The following is an 11,879-nucleotide window of genomic DNA, read 5'->3' as shown; positions in this document are numbered from 1 at the left end:
CTATGTACTTGGAAGTACCGGCTATGCCCCTGGGACCCTGACCCTTACCAGGGTGTGAGCCTGGCAAGTTGGTTTTACTTTTCAGTTGACACTACCCTGTCGTAGGCTCTGGGCTAGGCCATGAAGTGGGGAGGGGGGTGCTTGGCATGAGCAAGGTGGAGGGGAGGAGAGGAGACAGGGGGTCTGCCTGGAATGCTTTGGCCTCACCCACCCCGTGCTCCAGTTTAACAGTGACTGAAGGAAGGAACCCTCCACCATGGGCAAAGAGAAGAGCCATATCACTATCATCAGCCATTTGGACTCTGCCAACTCCACCACCACCACCAGGCATCTCATCTACAAGTGTGGAGGGATCGACAAGAGGACCATTGAGAAGTTTGAGCAGGAGGCAGTGGAGGTAAGGCACCCGTGGTGCCTGTGTCTAGGACTGGCGGGGAGCTGGAGGAAGGATGTCCAGCTCCTGGGTGGGTCTGGTGGCAGAGCATGGACAGTAGGGTGCGCTGTCAGGTCTAAGGAACTGCTGAAGTTGCCAGGCTAGACCCCTCTGCTCACCATCGATGCTGCTCTACTCACTGCCATCCCTCTGTAGATGGGTAAGTGCTCCTTCAAGTACACCTGGGTGCAGGACAAACTGAAGGCAGAGAAGGCAGAGAGAGAGAGCAGTGGCAATGCCATCAACATCTCCCTGTGGAATTCTGAGACCAGCAAGTACTACATCACCATCATTGATGCCCCGGACCACAGGGACTTCATCAAGAACATGATCACGGGCACCACCCAAGTAAAGCAGCCCATGTTCCCAGGGGCATCCCTATGGGGGGAGGGGCAGTGGAGGGAGGGAGGAGAGGTTCGGAACTGGAGGAAACTTAGGCTTTATTTCTGGGACTTGGGGAAGGTCAGTATCATAAGCCTTAGAAGGTTTTCCTCACCCCACATCAATCATCAATTCTGAAAGAACTGGAGGAGGACAGACCCTAATGAGGAGGCTCAGACACCATCCCCCTTTCAGGCTGGGGCAGGGACCAGGTTTTCTGACACCCAGACAAGTAGGTCACTTGGGGTCCGGGAGGAAGGAACTAAAACCTCATGTGTGGGACTGGGTGAGAGTTTAACTGGAAGGTGGGACCTCTGTGCACAGCAGCAACCAAGGGATCCACGAATTTGTCCCCTTCTGGAGAGTGTCCCAAGCCATTCCCTACATTCCCAGAGCTTTACCAAGGGGCCTGGGCCTGCCTGAAGCTCTAGCGTCTTCCCAGCCGGTCCGGGGCTTCCTCCCCTAACTAACCCCTTGACCCCGTGATGTCTGTGTCCTGCAGGCTGACTGCGCAGTGTTCATTGTGGCCGGCTGCTGGGTGAGTTCTAGGCGGGCATCTCCAAGCAGGGGCAGACCCTCAAGCATGGGCTTCTGGCCTTTACCTTGGGCGTGAAGCAGCTGATGGTGCCCGACAACAAGATGGACTCCACTGAGCCCACCTACAGCTCCGCGCGCTTCCAGGAGATCACGAAGGAAGTGAGCGCCTACATCAAGAAGATAGGCCTCAGCGGTCTTTGTGACCATCTAGGGCTGGCACAGCGACATGCTGGAGCCTAGCACCAACGTAAGTGCGGGCTGGGTCTGTGGGTAGCCGGGCGGGTGGGCAACTGGTGCGGGTCCTGGTCCTGGTCCTGGGGTGAGCGCCCAGGTAGCCACGCCCCAGGCTCACCTCTCTTTGCTCCGCATCCCCATCCCCACAGATGCCTTGGTTCAAGGGCTGGAAGGTTGAGTGAAAGGAGGGCAGCACCACCAGGGTGACTTTGCTGGAAGCTCTGGACTCCACCCTCCCTCCCACTTGCCCATTCATCAAGCCCCTGAGGCTGCCTCTGCAAGACTTGTACAAGATTGGAGGTGAGGTGACAGGGCTTCTATAGGAATGATGGAGTTGAATGAGCTCCAGTGTGTGATTTGCCAGGGTTCAGATCCTGACTTGTGAGCTGGGATAAAGTACCAAAGCCCCCAGCATTTCCAGTTTATCTGATACACAGCCTAAATAGCCAGTCATCAGATTCAGCACTTCCTACCAGTGCTGCAGGTGACCTTGGTCCTTGATCCCAAGAACCAAGGGACCTCCCAGGAAGCCAGTTCTCATTGGGTGGGTCTAGAATTGTTGTGACTGCCTGCCCTTCTCCTACTGCACTGGTATTGGCACTGTGCTCATGGGCCGTGTGGAGACCAGCTTCATGAAACACGCATGGTGGTCATCTTTCCTCCAGCAATGTCACCACTGAGGTCAAGTCTGTGGAGATGCACCACGAGGCCCTGCCTGAGGCCCTGCCTGGTGACAACGTGGGCTTTAACATGAAGAATGTGTCCCTGAAGGACACGGCAACATGGCCAGAGACAGCAAGAACGACCCCCCAGATGGAGGCCCATAGGCTTTGCGGTGCAGCTAAGTGCCTGGGGAAGTCAAGGGCCTTGGCGCTCCTCAGTGGTGGAAGTGCTTGTTAGGAATTAGTCCTGAGGGTCTTCCCTGGTGGTCCAGTGGCTAAGGCTCAGGCTCTCAATGTAGGGGTTCTGGTTGGATCCCTGGTCAAGGAACTAGATCTCACATACTTCTAACTAAAGTTCCCAACATGCTACGAAAATAAAGTTCTATTTTAAGGCCCATAGGCTTTGAAGTGTTTTCCTACGCAGGGCTCTATCCCATCCTTCTCCCGTTTGCCTCAAACGTAAAACGATATTACAATGGCATAGTGTCAATAGGTTAGTCCAACACTACCATGTCTGTCCCTCTCACCCACCCTCTCTTTAATATGTATTTTTTTAACTAAAGTATAGTTGATTTACAGTATTGTGTTAGTTCAGGTGTGCAGAAAAGTGATTCTGTTCTCTCTGTAGATCTATCTAACTATATCTGTATCTATTCATTTTCAGATTATTTTCCATTACAGGTTATTACAAGATATTGACTATAGTTCCTTGTGCTATGCAGTAGGCCTTTGCTATTTATCTATTTTATATATAGTCGTATGTATCTGTTAACCCCAAACACCTAATTTATTCCCCCCACCCCCACTTTTCCCTTTGGTAACCATAAGTTTGTTTTCTATGTCTGTGAGTCTGTTTCTGTTTTGTAAATAAGTTCATTTGTATCATTTTTTTTAGACTCCACATATAAGTAACGTCATATGATGTTTGTTTTTCTCTGTCTGACTGCCTTCATCTTAGTATGAAAATGTCTAGATCTATTCCTGTCCTCTCCTCCTCTCCATTCTGTTCCTGCCCAGCATGCCCCTCCCCACTTATAATGGAAAATAATCTGAAAAAGAATATATATATACATATATATATACATAGACATATGTATATATATACATATATACATATATATCTGAATCACTTTGCTGTACACCTGAAACTAACACAACACTGTAAATCACCTATACTTCAATTTTTTAAAACAACTGATAGATATGAAAGGAGATATAGACAAGTCACACTTATAGTTAGAGAATTTAATCCCTCTCCCTCAGTAATTGATGGAACAATTAGACAGAAATCAACAAGACTAGATAAGAGCTCAACAAAGATATCAGCTAACAGGAGCTAAGAGACCTTTATTGAACACTGTACTCAACAACAGAAGAACAAATATTCTTTTCAAGCACCCATGGACCATCTACCAAAACAGACCCCATCCTGAGTCATAAAAGATACCTCAACAAATTTTAATAGAATTGGAATCATACAGAGTATGTTCTCTGAATGCAATGGAATTAAATCAATATCAGTAACAGAAAGGTTACAGGAAAACCTACAAACACTTGGAATCAAAATAATCCATGGGTTCAGAAAGAAGTCTAAAGGGACATAAAAATATATATTGAATTTAATGAAAATGAAAACCCAATTTATCAACATTTAGGAATGCAGCTAGAGTAATGTTGAGAGAGAAACATACAGCAATATACATAGGTACTTGCAACAATTTGGTTGGATCTCAAGGGCATTGTGTTGAGTGAAAAAAGCCAGCCTCATAAGGTCACATAAGGTGATTCTGCTTATATAACATTCTCAAGATGAAAAAATTATAAAGATGGAAAAGAGATTAGTGGATTTCAGAGGTTAGGGACAGTTGGAAGGGGCGGGTGCATGTGATAATAAAGGGGTTGCATGAAGGAGGTCTTTGTGGTGATGTAATGGTTCTGTTATCTTGATCCTGTGGTGGCTACACAAATCTATACTTGTGTTAAAATGGCATAGAGCTATACACATACATTATACCAATATTAAATTCCTGGTTTTTATATTGTACTATAATTATGTGTGATGTGACCATTGAGAGAAGATGGGTGAAGAATATACAGAAACTCTTTGTACTATCTTTGCAGCTTCCTATAAATCTATAATATTTCAAAATTAAAAGTTTTTCAAAATGAATTAAAGAAATCATTGCCTTCCCTAATGAAATCACATTCTCTCCTGAAATGTCAATTATGGTATCAAATTAATTAAATTTATAGCTACATAGTGTGCACAGCATCATTAAAAGGCTTTTGACCTTCAGTATGTATGCATGTGCGTATATACATATATATATCTATCTCGCTGTTTGAACTACCTGTGAGCTCTTATAAACTTTCAAGGCTCCGTTTATAAATCTTATCTTTCCTATGGTGTTTTCCTTGGTCCCTCCACACCTACTCTACAAGCAAAGCTAATTTTACCTTTCCATGTGTTCCCAAAGCACTTTGGACCTATCTATGATGTAGCAGTTAATACCTCTGTTACAATACTTGTTGATGTATTTGGTCTCCTCTATTAAACAGAGTTTCTTAAGGGTAGATATTCTAATTTACCCTTCAATGTATATCCATGGCCAAAAACTATGCCTATGCAAAATAGTCACTGAATAAAACCAAGTAATGAAAGTCGCATATAATAAGTTGCAGAAAAGGATAAACTATGAAACTATTCTATAATCTTTCATTCTAAAAGTCCAAGCAAGGTCTTGAAGGGAAAAAAAAAAGACTTTGATTTTGGATAATAGTAGATAGACATTAAGTCTTATCTCTCATTTAAATGTATTTCAGCAGTTTGATATCAAAAATACTAAAATTTTAAGTAAACTTTATTCCTAAAAGAATATTCTTTAAAACTCCACTGCCAGGGGGCTTCCCTGGTGGTGCAGTGGTTGAGAGTCCGCCTGCCAATGCAGGGGACATGGGTTCTTGACCCGGTCCGGGAAGATCCCACATGCCATGGAGCAACTAAGCCCGTGAGCCACAACTACTGAGCCTGCGCGTCTGGAGCCTGTGCTCTGCAACGGGAGAGGCTGCGACAGTGAGAGGCCCGCGCACAGCGATGAAGAGTGGCCCCCGCTCGCCGCAACTGGAGAAAGCCCTCGCACAGAAACAAAGACCCAACACAGCCATAAATAAATTAAAAAAAAAAAAAAACACCTCCACTGCCAGGATAGCTAAATACACCTCTATCATACTGAGTCTCCTGAAGATACCAACTATAAAGTCAGTGCAAAAACAAAACAAAATAAAACAAATAAACAGACAAAAATGTACCTGAAATTACTGGAGAGTAACCATAAGGAAGAGGGAAATCAGCACTTGAACAAAGGGAAAGGAATCTACCATGGTGAGTTTCCTGTTTTTATGACTTTTAACCTGAGAGTGCAGGTAGTCAGTGCCTAGTGGTGTTACTAAAAGTATTTATTAAAACCCATAGATAGTCCTTGTAGACTGAAGAACTAGAAGAAAGAATTTAAGATACTACAGCAACTGGATAGTGAAGGGGGAATTCTAGAACAGACAGATAATCAGAAGACAACCCAATAGCCAAAGCAATCTTGAGAAAGATGAACAAGCTGGAAGCATCACATTTCTTGATTTCATACATATTACAAGGCTATAGTTATCAAAACAGTATAGTACTGGCATAAAAACAGACAGATCAGTGGAACAACAGAGAGCCCAGAAATAAATCAGTAGTCATGCATGACTTTGAGCGGTTCAAGAATTCAGTTAAGGAAGTATCTGCAAATGTTGTGGAAATAAGAAGAGAACTAGAATTAGAATTGGATTCTAAAAGTGTGACTGTATTCCTGCATTCTCATGTTACAACTTTAACGAATGTGGAGTTGCTTGTTATAGATGCACAAAGAAAGTGGTTTCTTGACACAGAATCTAATCCTGGTGGGATGCTGAAGATGGCTGAAATAATAACAAAACATGTAGAATATAACATAAACTTAAGTTGATAAAGCAGTGGTTGAGAAAATTTACTCCATTTTTGAAAGAAATTCTACTTTGGGAAAAATCCTATCAAGCAGCTCTGTATGCTCCAGAGACATTGATCGTGAAAGGAAGAGTCAATCAATGCAGCAAACTTCACTGCTGTCTTAGTTTTAGAAACTGCCACAGCCACTCTAGCCTTCAGCAAACACTACCATGATTAGTCAGCAGCCCTCAACGTCAAGGAAAGACCCACCACCAGCAGAAATATTACAACTTGCTGAAGGCTCAGCTGATAGCATTTTTTAGCAATAAAGTTTGTTGTTAAATTAAGGTATGTACACTGTTTAGACAATGCTATTGCACACTTAATAGACTACAGTATAGTATAAATATAACTTTTATATTCACTGGGCAAAAAATTTGTGTGACTCACTTTATTGTAATATTTACTTTGTTGCTGTGGTCTGGAAACTGAACCCATAATATCTCCAAGGTATTCCTGTATTTTGCATATAATATCCAGAGTTTTTATCTGTACTTAATGAAAGGAATAGCAAAATGTACATTTGCTCCATTTTTGTGGAAGGTGAAGTCTAAGAATTTTCTAATCCACTTTTTCTGAATAGGTAGTTTATTAACATGACACAAACTCCAAGAAAGTATAACAAATTATATCATAAAATGTCTCTTTTTTCTTGTTCTTCTGCCATATTTCTACTCTACCTCTGCTCATAGTTTCCTTTTTATCCCTTCAGAGTTCTTTATGCTTATATGAGGAAATGATAAATACAGATTATTTTTATTCCACATTTTTTTTTTTTTTTTTTGCGGTACGTGGGCCTCTCACTGTTGTGGCCTCTCCCGTTGCAGAGCACAGGCTCCAGACGCGCGGGCTCAGCGGCCATGGCTCACGGGCCCAGCCACTCTGTGGCATGTGGGATCTTCCTGGACCGGGGCACGAACACGTGTCCCCTGCATCAGCAGGCGGACTCTCAACCACTGCACCATCACATAAAAGGTGGTCTAATATATACACTGTACTGATCCTTTTACTCCCCTCTCCATTTACCTATATATTTCAGAGACCATTTTATATCAAGGACATAAAGAGCTTTCTTGTTCTTTTTTTTTTAAAAAATAATTAATTAATGTATTTTTGTCTGCGTTGGGTCTTCATTGCTGCGTGTGGGCTTTCTCTAGTTGCAGCGAGCAGGGGCTACTCTTCGCTGTGGTGCATAGGCTTCTCATTGCAGTGGCTTCTCTTGTTGTGGAGCACGAGCTCTAGGTGCCTGGGCTTCAGTAGTTGCAATGTGCGGGCTCAGTTCTTGTGGCTCGCAGGCTCTAGAGTGCAGGCTCAGTAGTTGTGGCACACAGGCTTAGTTGCTCCACAACATGTGGGATCTTCCCGGACCAGGGCTGCTCAAACCCATCCAGGAAGCAGATTCTTAACCACTGTGCCATCAGGGAAGTCCTCTTGTTCTTTTTTATAGTTCCAGAGATTTCTACTGTATTAGTAGAAGACAGTGTTTTAATGGTATTTTCTAAATTATGTTGGTAAATTGTGAATTTCCTCAGAAGTATTAATATCTTTTTATAATGCATTACCTACCAGTGTTTATTCTGAGTTAAACTGTCAGATGTTTGGAAAAGTTGGAGCCAGCTTGTGTGTTTTTCCTTCTAGAATTGCTTACATGTAATATGTTTATTTTGAAGATTAAAACATTTGTCATATATATATATATATATATATATATATATATATATATATATATATATATATATATATTTGTATACTGTGTTTTCCAGATGATCTCAGGGATTCCATGATTCTGACATCTTAGGAGAAAAAGAAAAATGCCAAGTCTAATTATGGGAGTTAGAGAAGCATTTAGTGTTTCTAATTGCAAGAAAGTGCTATGCAAGATTTGGATGTTTTCTTTCTACTTTCAGAAGAATGCCAGTAGATGTAGGCTTTCCCTAGGCTCTCTTCCCTGTTCCAAAGTCATGGCTCATGGATCCTACAGTCAAGTGCTGTCCATCTAAACCAATGTTGTGATTTGTATGAGGTCTTTGGCGAAAACAGTTTTACAAGATTTGCCAGCTCACATGAATTAGTCCAACCTAACCACCTGGTAAGAAATTAGAAGCTTCTGATTGAAACATAAAAAAAGCAGTTCACTTGCCACAGATAGGGAAACTGCAAAGAAGGAAATTAAAAGAGGTTTTGAGAATTTTTCTTCAGAGAAGAGTTCTCTTTTTAGGTTTCTTGGCATCATTTTCACAGGTTTTACTGTGATTGCTGCCTGTGAGACTTACTTACCCCTCCCACCCGATGGGAGAAAGGAAAGAATCAAGATTGTAACTTTCCCTCCTATTTCTACAATTACCATAAGGAGTTAATGGTATAACTGGAGGTAGCTGAATCAGAGTATAAGGATTTGTTTTATTTTAATGCAGTCATATTGGTAAGTCAAATGGTTAGTAGAGAGTATGGTACAAGGTAGCCATCAATAAACATTACTAAATAAATAATGTCAAGGAAATTAAGCAAGCTGCTTTGAAAGTATCAACTTCGATCTTAACTGGCTCAAGACACTTGTAGCTGACATACAATTTTTTTCACTTTTTGTTTTTATTAATGAAATTAATAAAGGCTTTTGCTGAGGGAAGGTGATCCTAGCCCCAACTCAGCGATAAATCCTAATTAGCCCAAGCCAGTCACTTGCCCGTGTTTGTCCTAGCAATAGTCATGTGATATAATTTTGACAAGTGAAATATAAAAGGGAGTGTTATTGGTTTTATTTTGTTGTTGTTTTTTTGTTGTTGTAGTTCGTTTTTTTGAAAAAGTTTTCTTTACATAAAAAGAAATCCTTAGGAAAAAACAGGCTTTCCTATTCCTGGAAATGTGTCAGCCATTTTGTCTGATCTTGACTGAAGACAAAGCCAGTTCTCTGAGGATGGCAGAGTGGCAAATGGGAAGAATTCAAGACCTTGATAATGTTATCAAGCCTAGAATTTACCAAATCTGGAGCCTTGTTATATTCCATTTATGTGACATAATGAATTCTCTATATTTTAAAAATTATTGTAATTTGCATTTTCTTTTATTTACAAACAAAAGCATATTAACTGATAAAATATCTTAATGTGCTACATTTGAACAAAAGAGCAGTGATAATTCATTTGTGAAAGTGTATGCACTCAAACACACATTGGTCATGCAGATTTGTGAAAATCTCAATTGACTAAATTTCCATTTGATAATTCCATTTCTCCCCTGAAGAAACGTGGATTTTGAACTAATGTACAATTATTTGATAAATATAATGTTACAAGTTCAGAAGTTACTTACAAATTTGAAGAATGAAAGACATACTATTACATTATTTTACAATCCTCTGGATATTTCTGAATTACCAAACAGTATAACTTACTTTCAAGAAAATCTGAAAGAGTTGAAGGAGATCTCTTTTCAGACTTTTCAGACCAAGTTTATGAATGCTTGGGTTACACTGGAGTTTCTGACTATGTGATAAAATCCTGAGATTTGTTTGAACCAATTTGCTCTCTGAAAGTATATTTTCTTATGAATTTACAGAACTCAAAATTGAGTGCTACTGATGTAAATCTGAAACCAGAATTGAGTTCTGACCCATGAACATTTCTGTAGTTCCCCAGAAGAGTTCAGTTCAGTCTGTTAAATATCACCATTCTTAATGATTAACCATGGCTGATCAATGACTTTTAAGGGTGGCAACAGTCTTTTCTAAGAAGTCTTCCTTGTTGAAATTACAGCATATTACTTTTAAGTCAGTATACCTTTTCAGCAGCCTTGGAAACTTCACAGCCATTAAATCAAGGTATGATTTAATTCTATAGGGGATTATATTAAAAAGTTGAAATTGAGGAAGCAGCAATCAAGGTGGCCATGATATTAGATAGATAATAAACATTTGCATAGAGAACCAGAGATAGGAAAAATGCCTTTAGTCATATTATTCATTACAAAAAGCAAAGAAATGACAAGCATCTTATTGACATTGTAGAGGAGAAGTTTATAAAATTTCCTGGTGAGGAGGAGGGTCAAGATGGCAGAGTAGAAGGACGTGCTCTCACTCCCTCTTGCAAGAACACTGGAATCACAACTAAGTGCTGAACAATCATTGACAGGAAGACACTGGAACTCACCAAAAAAAGATACCCCACATCCAAAGACAAAGGAGAAGCCACAGTGAGATGGTAGAAGGGGTGCAATCACAATAAAATCAAATCCCATAACTGCTGGGTGGGTGAATCACAAGCTGCAGAACACTTATACCACAGAAGCCCACCCACTGGAGTGAAGGTTCTGAGCCCCAAGTCAGGCTTCCAAACCTGGGGGTCTGGAAATGGGAGGAGGAATTCCTAGAGAATCAGACTTAGCTAGTGGGAAGTGGGATTTGATTGCAGGACTCTGACAGAACTGGGGGAAACAGAGATTCCACTCTTAGAGTAGTGTGAGCATTGGGACCCAGGGGAAGGAGCAGTGACCCCATAGGAGACTGAACCAGACGTACCTGCTAGTGTTGGAGGGTTTTCTGCAGAGACAGAGGATAGCTGCATCTCACCGTGTGGACAAGGACACTGGGGGTAGAGATTCTGGGAAGTACACCTTGACGTGAGCTCTCCCAGAGTCCTCCATTAGCCCCACCAAAGAACCCCAGTAGGCTCCAGTGTTGGGTTGCCTCAGGCCAAAAACCAACAGGGATGGAACCCATCCCCACCCATCAGCAGATAAGTGGATTAAAGTTTTACTGAGCTCTGCCCACCAGATCAACAGCCAGCTCTACCCACCACCAGGTCCTCCCATCAGGGAACTTGCACAAGCCTCTTAGATAGCCTCATCCACCAGAGGGCAGACAGCAGAAACAAGAAGTACTACAATCCTGAAGCCTGTGGAACAAAAATCACATACACAGAAAGATAGACAAGATGAAAAGACAGAGGGCTATGTACCAGATGAAGGAACAAGATAAAACTCCAGAAAAACAATTAAATGAAGTGGAGATAGGCAACCTTCCAGAAAAAAAATTCAGAATAATGATAGTGAAGATGATCCAGGATGATGGAAAAAGAAAGGAGGCAAAGGGAGAAGATGCAAGAAATGTTTAACAAAGATCTAGATGAATTAAAGAACAAAGAGAGATGAACAATACAATAACTGAAATGAAAACTACACTAGAAGGAATCAATAGCAGAAGAACTAAGGCAGAAGAACGGATAAGTGATCTGGAAGACAGAATGGTGGAATTCACTGCTGCGGAACAGAATAAAGAAAAAAAGAATGAAAAGAAATGAAGACAGCCTAAGAGACCTCTGGCACAACATTAAACGCAACAACGTTCACATTTTAGGGGTCCCATAAGGAGAAGAGAGAGAGAAAGGACCCGAGAAAATATTTGAAGAGATTGTAGTCGAAAACTTCCCTAACATGGGAAGGGAATTAGGAACCCAAGTCCAGGAAGCTCAGAGAGTCCCACACAGGATAAACCCAAGGAGAACCACACGGAGACGCATAGTAATCAAATTGGAAAAAATTAAAGGCAAAGAAAAATTATTGAAAGCAGCAAGAGAAGAATGACAAGTAACATAAAAGGGAACTCCCATAAGGT

General features: G+C 41.5%; 1 pseudogene; it reads left to right on the top strand.

The window, feature by feature from the left end:
* The first annotated feature begins 256 nt into the window (after positions 1–256).
* On the top strand, positions 257–2,412 carry LOC132494230 (elongation factor 1-alpha, oocyte form-like; annotated as a pseudogene).
* Positions 2,413–11,879: the final 9,467 nt, after the last annotated feature.

Source organism: Mesoplodon densirostris, chromosome 7 (genome assembly GCF_025265405.1).
Source record: "Mesoplodon densirostris isolate mMesDen1 chromosome 7, mMesDen1 primary haplotype, whole genome shotgun sequence".
NCBI classification, from domain to species: Eukaryota; Metazoa; Chordata; class Mammalia; order Artiodactyla; family Ziphiidae; genus Mesoplodon; species Mesoplodon densirostris.
The sequence above is the reverse complement of the archived record's forward strand: the minus strand, read 5'-3'. Positions and strand labels throughout refer to the sequence as shown.